This window comes from Rhinolophus ferrumequinum, chromosome 13 (assembly GCF_004115265.2).
Source record: "Rhinolophus ferrumequinum isolate MPI-CBG mRhiFer1 chromosome 13, mRhiFer1_v1.p, whole genome shotgun sequence".
Taxonomy (NCBI): domain Eukaryota; kingdom Metazoa; phylum Chordata; class Mammalia; order Chiroptera; family Rhinolophidae; genus Rhinolophus; species Rhinolophus ferrumequinum.
The window spans coordinates 50,880,972-50,889,997 of record NC_046296.1 but is presented as its reverse complement, the minus strand read 5'-3'; the positions used below and the strand labels follow the sequence as shown (position 1 = coordinate 50,889,997).

At 41.3% G+C, this 9,026-nt stretch overlaps 1 protein-coding gene across 5 annotated transcripts in view; it reads left to right on the top strand.

The window, feature by feature from the left end:
* The first annotated feature begins 559 nt into the window (after positions 1 to 559).
* LCLAT1 (lysocardiolipin acyltransferase 1) overlaps positions 560 to 9,026 on the top strand; it is a 162,732-nt gene continuing 154,265 nt past the window's right edge. The window contains exon 1 of one of the 5 annotated variants that reach the window (XM_033124459.1): positions 560 to 717. The gene's annotated coding sequence lies outside the window, so the exon portion shown is untranslated. Of the gene's footprint in view, positions 739 to 782; positions 919 to 956; positions 1,131 to 8,297; positions 8,318 to 9,026 lie in introns of those variants that run through there. The other 4 variants (XM_033124460.1, XM_033124462.1, XM_033124463.1 and 1 more) reach the window with 4 other exon arrangements.

Here is a 9,026-nt window from a genome sequence, read left to right as displayed (position 1 = left end):
AACGAAAAGAGGTTGAAGCAGTCCCCACGATTAGGAGCTTTAAAGCCCCGCAGATTAGGGATCGACACTGTCCCAGGGTCAGGACTGGGGACGTGCTGCGCGTGCTGGGGCGAGCTGGGCGCGGCGTATTCGGAATCTGCGTTCTAGAACGAGTTCTCCCTCTGATTTTGACCCGTGCCTTCGCGCTAGTAAATCTGGCTTGTAAATTTACTCCCCAGATTTGTTTTCCACTCTGAAACTCTAGCAGTTGGACGGGCCATCGGTTCTTTGCGACAAGGCACATCTTAAATATTGAAATTGGAGAGGTTGTGAAGCTGAAATAGGAGGTTGTGAGACTTCCTATTTGAATTGTTTTTCGCCCCGACATACGTCGCTCCCGGGGTCCCTCCGCGCCCAGAGGCTAGGCGAGGAAATCAGCACGTCCCCTTTAAGGGAGCCCTCGAAAACTGACGCCTCAGGTGTCCCTCGCCGGGGTGCAGGGGCGGGGCGCCGGGGACCCAGGCTTCACACGCAGCTGGGGACGCCGTTGCGTCACTGCGCTCGCAGCCAATCAGAATAAAGCTTGTCGGAACGCATTACTAGGGCGACGGGCCGGACGCCTCCCCGCTTTGGGATGAATTAGCGGCGGGTTCATCTCGGAGGTTGTGACCCCCACGGATTCCCCAGCTCGCGCACGCGCACCCGTACGGTGTCGCGTGTCGTTCCTGCTGGTCACAGGTGGGAGACTGGAACTGCCAGGTGGGGGTTACGGCGCGGGGAAAATGGCGGCGGCCGCCGGGGGATCCCCGAGTTGGTGGAGGGGGAGCGGCCCTATGGGCTCTTCCCTCTGATCCGCAGGCCTCTTGAGCTGGGGCCGGGGTGACGGTCACTTGACCCGGAATTGGGGCCCCGACGCAGGTGGCGGCGTCGCTGGCTCAGGTAAGAGGAGTCGCAGGGAAGCGACTCCCGGAGGCAGGCGGAGGCGTCGGGGGCTGCGAGGCCGCGCGGGCCGGGCCGGCGACGGCGAGGTGGGCGCGGGATACGGAGGGCCAGGTGTCCCGTCGCTGTTTACAAATGAGCATCAACACCTTCCTGTTCCAGACCTGGGCACCGCCCTGAACTCCGTCCGAACTCTGCCGCTGTTAAATCAGGTGTGTGCCGCGTCCCAAGTGGCCGCCACGTGCGAGTCTCTGACACGAGCTGTCGAGGGCAGGGGCTGGAGCTAGCTGCCTTATCCGTGTGTCCTCCAGGCACCAGACACCTTCCTGTTAATTCCTGGCGGTACCAGGAAAGGAAAAGCAGGCCTCACTCAGGCTGTCAAGCCTGATCTTTCAAGTGTGTCTTCTACTTGTCGGTTTGAAGAGAAGGAAAATAAAGATAGGGCACTATAATCTTGGAGATGTTTTGCTTCCTTGTACTTACCTGGTTCAGGTGGGTTCCCCAGGAACATTGTATATGCCTTCGAAGCTCATTAACTGTATTCCATGTGCATGTGGCTATAATTGAGGCAGAATTGGGATTCAGTTTAAACCCAGGGGAAGTATTGAAATTAAGTATTGGGAAAGGTCTCATGGACATGAAATATTGTTTATTCATGCCAGTGTGGCTTATTTGGGCAGAGGCATGTCATGAAATACAGCTAATTGGTTCAGTTTTCAAAAAACTTGTCTTTAAAGTTCTTTTTGCAAAAGTATGTTTTTGAGAGTAAAAGAAAATTATTTGTTTTAAACAAATTTTTCCTTTTTTTTTTAAAAAAGTCCCAATGGCCCTGTTGTACTTTGATGTGACAGATAAGCATAATAGTAAGGGGCTTTTCTGTTTGGTAGCAGGCTTGATTTTGCAGAGTGCCTTGTGCTGTTACTGAGAGAGCACAATGGCACTTGGTGTTTCAGTCTTCAGTAACTGTTGTCTTGGCGTGCCTGCCACTTGTCAGGCCCTGTGAAAGTGGGACCTCTCGAATTTTTAACTTGTGCAAATGGGGTAGTTCTTGTGTTTCCACTTTTAGGCTGGCTGCTGTTGACAACCAAGAAGAAACAATAGGGAAAACCCAAAAGACTCTTCCAAACCGATCCATGGAGATTTGGTCAGTTTGGCCTGGGATTAAGTATGGTTTCCAGTTCTAACTCTGCCATTTAAAATATCTTAGGGAAATAATATAAACCTCTATTACTGTCTCTGAAATGGGCATAGCATTTTTGAAACAATCTCATTGTACTGTTTTGAGGGGGAAAAATATGTGTGTGTGTGTGTGTGTGTATGTATATATATATACACACACACACATATATATATGTATATATATGGGCTTAAAGAACTTAGAAACACAGTGATAACAGTTGACATCACAGCACATTTACCCTGCCAGGCACTGTTCCGAGGGCCTTAAATGAGCTAACTCAGTAACTCAGAAACATTGTGAAGTGGACACTTTATCATCTTTGTTTTACAGGTGAGGAAACTGAGACACATTGAAGTTTTAATTTATTTAATTTATTAAACTGAGACACATTTAAGTTATTTGCCCCAAGCTGCACCACTAGCACTGTGATTCCAGCTTATGTTCTTAACCCCCAGGCATACCGTCTTCCTGTATCCAGATGTGTTACATGTTAAGGGGATATATAAACAAATTTTGCAGTGAAGGAATTTTGTTTGTGATCTTTTAGTTGTATAAATAACTGTGATTCATTCCATTGGCGTCCCATAGTGATTTATATGGTGTTGACTACAGTTACTTAAGTGGTATATTCATTCTACCATTGATGTCTGGTTGTTATTTTAAAAGGTATTTTAAAAACAGTTGTGACTAATTTCTAACAGGAAGCACAAATCAGTAAGGGAGATTTTAGTTTTTATTAAACTCTTTAAAATAATTTTCTAAGTGACTCTTAAAAGAAAACTTTGGTTCATTGCTTTGACATATTTGTACTAATTTTTTAAGTCTCCATACAAAAAAATGACATGAATAAAAGTGGCTGGGACATTCATTTTTTTATTGAGCCTTTATGGAATTGCCCTGCCAAGTCCTTGGGATGTAAAGATTAAATCCTGACCTTATCCTTGAGGAGTCCAGGAAGAAGCCCCGGTCCAGAAGTTGGTAGACTAGTAAATGAACCATTAAGGGATTAATGCAGTGTAATGAGGACTCAGAGATAGTTGTGGTGGGTACAGAGAGCTGTGGAAACACACAAGGGAATAGTTGCTTCTGCTGGAATGTCCCTGCCAGAGAAAGGAAGGGAGCTGACTGCAGGATAAAGGGAGAATGGGCTTCTAGCCAAAGGCGGAAGCAGTGCTGCCTTAGGCCTAGTGAGAGTGCACGGATGTCCAGAGGTCAGACCGGGGTTTTGCCGGAATTGCTGGGAGAGGAGCCAGGAAAGGTTAGGGCCAGATAGTGAATTCTCACTTAAGAGAGTGGGACCTACAGAAGGGTCTTAATCAGATGAATAGCATGATCAGCTCTGGGTTCTGGAGAGGTGACTTGAGTGATCGGGTGAAAGACAGTGGGAGGAAGAGACCAGTAAAGGCCCTTTCTGTGCTCTAGACGAGACGGTGAGGGCGTAAAGCGGCGCACTGGCTGTGCAGCGTAGAGTTCGGAGTCCACCGTGCCACGCACATTTTGAAGGCAGAATGGACTACTGACTGGGTGTGAACAGTGATGGGGTTGGGGAGTGTATAGAGAAGAGTAAGGGTTTTTGTTGTTGTTTATTTATTTACCTTTTTTTGGTAACTCTATGGTTGGAGAGTGCAGACAGTAGATATTGTTAACTCATTTAAGCAAAAGGATAGAGCAGGCAGTTCTTTGTTACTGGGTTTTGGAAGAACTGTAAACCCTCTGAGGCTGTTGGGTCAAATAAGATGTAACAAAACCAAGCTTATAACTTCCTTTAGGACTCTGATTTCTGAGACTGTAGAAAACTTAATTGTATCATCAAAAGTCAGTAGCGTGTATTGTAAAGGTGATTCCATTGGAGGGAAGTTACATGAAGGGAGTGGGAAGAATTATCTAAGGTATGTTTGGGGTAAAATGCTAGAATAATGGATATTAGAGTTATTTTCCTTTTTTTACATTAAGTTTTTAGAATACTATGTTTCCCCGAAAATAAGACCTACCTGGACAATCAGTTCTAATGCATCTTCTGGAACAAAAATTAATATAAGACCCGGTCTTATATTTAGTTATAGTTTACTAAATAGTAATATAGTAAACTAAATAGTAATATAGTTTACTATTTTACTTATAGTAAAATAAGACCGGGTCTTATATAATATAAAACCCAGTATAATATAATATAATATGATATATAATATAATATAATACCAGGTATGATATAATATAATATAATACCGGTCTTATATTAATTTTTGTGCCAAAAGACACATTAGAGCTGATTGTCTGGCTAGGTCTTATTTTCGGGGAAACGGGGTATTTGTACAGAAGTCACTACAGTATGAAAGTAATCCCAGATGAGTTCTCTATTATAAAACTGAGCAACACTTAAACATTCATAACACTAGAATTGTCTAACATCCAGCAACATATCATGAATGCGTTCTAAATCAACTGCAAGGTGAAATTGCACACCTTGCAAAGATGCAGTATTTCATAAATTCAGAGCAAGGTTGAGAACTGCTCAAAAACATAAGCACTATATGATTCCAATTAATTGAAGTTCAAAAACAGCTATAACTATTTCCTGGTGATGGAAGTCAGAATAGTGGTTCCTCTCTGGGGGGACAGTGGTGGTAAGGACTGGGGTGGGTATGAGGGAACCTTCCGAGATGTTGGAAATGGTCTATATCTCGAGATGAGTCACGGTTACATGGGTGTAAGCATATGTAAGAATTCAAGTTACACACCTAAGATTTGTGCACTTTACGGTTATAGTTTAATTTAAAAAGAGGTGCTAGTGAGACTTTGGCAATGTTAGACCAGTGAACTTTTGGGGAGGAAAAGCAGCAGGGATGATGATTTGAGAGGTGCTTTAAAAATTTTTTAAAGGAGTGTGAGAGGCTCCAGGGGAATAAATGATGAAATCTCTTTTTTTTCCAAAAGTGACTTTTACATAATTGTATTGGATAAAGCAAATGTGAAGTCACGGCTGTCATATCACGTTCTTTTATAGATTGATCACCAAGTCAGGTCCCACACTATCAATTGATTAGTTTCTTGACTTAAGAGTTAGTTCATAGTAGCAAGTGTGACCCAAATTTTGGTAGATATAAGATACATTATGAAAATAGATTTTTATTTTGTTTCATTTTTTGGGGAAAATTCTAATCAAATCTCTTTTTCATCAGTATCAAATGTGGCCCCTGTTTAAGAGAAATCACTCAGTGAGTGGCCTTTTTCTCTACTATGCTAATTGCGCTTGGATAATGAGGATTAGTTGTAATTCTTCTGGCTTCAAATTTTGAATGTCATAATGGAGCTAAGAAAACTCTTTGGTGAGTTCCAGATAGCAAGTGAGGTAACGCTCACAAAAGGCCGTTGTGAGCTTCAGTCCAGTTTGGCAGAGTGTGTTCGTTTCACCGCTATCTGGTCTGCTCCATCTGGCAGTGGGGCTACAGGGATCCTCCTGTGATAACTTGGGAGAAGCAGATGGAAGGGGGACATCTAAGGGACAGCCATCTCTTGTGTCGAGATGATTAACCACTTTTTCAGCAGTCTTTGACAGTTGAGGTTCCTGAAAATGTAAATTGTTCACTTCCTCACAGGAAGTAGATTACTGTCTAGGGACGATAACGGGAAAACTCAGGCTACTTTTAGTTTTCCATCTCAAATAGGGGATCACCTCCGTGTTACGTTTGTAATTGTATAGTTAATCCCTTTGGGAGAACTCATGGGGCAGGGAGATCGCATGTTGGTGAGCTGGTGTGTACTGATGTTACAAAGCAAATGATGGATGAAAGATAGGAATACGAAGGAGAGTGATGAGAGCAGTGAGTGGTGGCAGCCGTCCTGATGGTTCGTCCTGATGGTGCGGCTGGTGTGTGGAGTGACAGCACTGCTTTTAACCCTGACAGTGACTCTTCTCCCACAGGAATATTTAGATATCTTGGGGAAGGCAGCTTTGTCTGTGGCTCTTACTATGTCTGCTGTCCTGTTGTTGTAGTGCAAATACTTTCTTAGAATTATTATTATTATTATTATTATTATTATTATTATTGTATCGTGTAGCCTTTAAATAAAAATCTGCTTGTATGACTTTTGGGAGGAAAATGATGGTAAATAGGAGTGGCTTGAACACCAAAATATTTATTTACTTAACTTGAACATTTAGGACACTTACCATGAACTTGTTAATGGGGACAGAGTTGAATAAGACATGGTTCCTGTCCCTGAGGGGGAGATAAATAAATCAATGCCTTCAGTACAGAGATCACTGAGATTTTGTCACCTCTTGTTACACGTCTAGATTTTCTATGATGACAGGTAAGCATTGCAGTTGTGAAACTCTTATGAGTTCCACAGGTGGTAACAGTTACTCTTTTAATAATAATAATAATAATAATAATAATAATAATGATGGCAGCAGCCAACATTTATCAAGTGCTTACTAGATACCAGGTTCAGTTGTGTGCTGTTTTTATTAATAACTGCTTTAACCCTCACAACTTCCTCTATGAGGTAAATACTCTTAAAATCTTCATTTTACCTGTCACAAAACAGGCCCAGAGAGTTGAAGTAACGTGGGTTTGAATCTAGGTAGTCTAGTTCCAGAGTCTGTGCTATAATGCCTGTTCGAATCCACTTTAAATTTAAAATATACTGTGTTTGTGTGGCTTTAAGTGTAAGAGATTGACTGAGTAAGAGTATGCCCAGTTTCTAAATACCCATGCTCAATGTCATTTCCTGTAGCTGCTTAGGGTGATTTTCTCTGTAATGGAGTTTTAAACGACACATTATTTTTGCCCCTTTCGACTTTCATGTGTTACATGATTGTTTTGGCACTGTTTTAATACTCTTGTATGTTCCATGATAGTATTCAGAAACTCATTAAAAATATTTTACTGGATTTTTATTGTTTGGGTTATTACCATATACGTACGTAATGATATTTTTTGATGTATTCAAACTAGAGAGTTTGTGAATTACTGGGATAACATACTTGTTAATGTGAATAAGTACAGATTTAAACTTAAATTATACTTTTAGCATGTCTGTTCATTTGGATCAGTTGATTAAAATTAGAATTATGTTTGCTTTGTTCTTGTTAAGAATGGGAGAGAAGTATAGAAGCAGATTGAAATAATTTAGAGTAATCCAAGGAGTACTAAAGCAACCTTCTTTTGCTGAGTTTGTTTATGGTAGCAACAAAACCAGCAAAATTTAGCTTTTCTTTTCCTCAGAGAAGAAATACACCAGAAGTCAGAGTTAATCAAGATTGAGTCTTTGCTAGAGCTACGGGATAGACAGTACTTGTCTACTGACTGGGCTAATCGTCAGTGAACTGAGTCCACGTTGGATATAGTTGTTCCCAAAGCCACTTTTACGTCTCTTTTTATCTAGATTTCTTTAACCCTCAAAAATTAGGGGTGCTATATATTCTTATTTTGAATTAAGAACTCTAAAATTATCTGGTTTTCTTTTTCGCAAGTGTATTTCAGACTTCTCAAGGGTCTTTTTTGTGCATATTTTTGGTAGCTCTTTACAACATTTTAATAGATGGATAAGTATTCGTATTAGTTTCTTGTGACTGCTGTAACAAATTACCACCAATTTGGTGGCCTAATACACCAGAAATTAATTTTTTTTTTTCCGTTGTGGAGGCCGGAAGCCCAAAATCAGATTCAGTGGGCTGATGCGCCAACATGGATGGACCTAGAGGGTATTATGCTAAAGTGAAATAAGTCCGACTGAGAAAGACAAATACCATATGATCTCACTTATATGTGGAATCTAAAGAACAAAATAAAGGAACAAACAAAACAGAAATAGAGTCATAGATGCAGAGAACAAACTGATGGTTGCCAGAGGGGGAAGGGTAAGAGCTGGGTGAAAAAGGGGAAGGGATTTAGAAATGCAAATCGGTAGTTAACAAAATAGTCCTGGGGAAGTAATGTAAAGTACAGCATAGAGAAGATAGTAATGTTGCAACAACTATGTGTAGTGAGTGCCAGGTGGTTATTAGACTAATGGGGAGGTGTCACTGCATAAATTACATAGATGTCTAACCCCTAGACTGTACACCTGAAACTAATGTAAAATAATACTGAATGTCAACTGTAACTGAAAAATAGAAAAAAGAATCAGTGGGCTGAGATCAAAGTGCTGGAGGGCTCTGCCACCTCCAAAGGGTCTAGGGGAGCATCTGCACCTTGCCTGCCCCAGTTTGTGGTGAGTACCTGCGTTCCTCGGTTTGTGGTAAATCACTCCAGTCCCTGTGGCTGTGGTCACATTGTCTCTCTTCTTTTTGTCTTCAGTCAAATCTCCTTTCGTCCCCCTCTTAAAAGTACATAGGTGATTATATTTAGAACACCCCCCACCCCGTTAATCCACGATAATCCCCCCTCCAAAAATAATTTATCACATCTACAAAGGTTTTTAATTTTTTCCCTCTTCCACATAAGGTAACATTTACAGGTTTCAGGAATTTAGAACATGAGTTATCTTTTGAGCTTATGGTATTGGTTAAGCTATGTTTTGCAGGTGAAGAGATTAGATTATTTACTTAAAGTCATAAAGTTAGAATCAATCTCTTTCTGTCTTGGTGTATATGTTTCCCTACTACCTACCACCTTTTGGAAAAAAGTAATACTCGATGTTTATGTGGGTTTGTTTTACAGTAGTGTTTAGGGATTGCTGTTTTTAAAAAAATTAGGTTCTATTTTGAGATAATTGTAGAGGCACAAGCAGTTCTAAGAAAGAATACAAAGAGATCCCATGTACCCTTTGTCCAGTTTTCCGCAGTGTAACATCTTGCAAAATTGTAGTACATATTACAGCCAGAATGTTGACATCAATACTGCCAAGATACAGAACGGTTTCGCCATAAGGATTCTTTGCATAGTCCTTTGATAGCTGTACACCCCCTTCCCTGACCTCC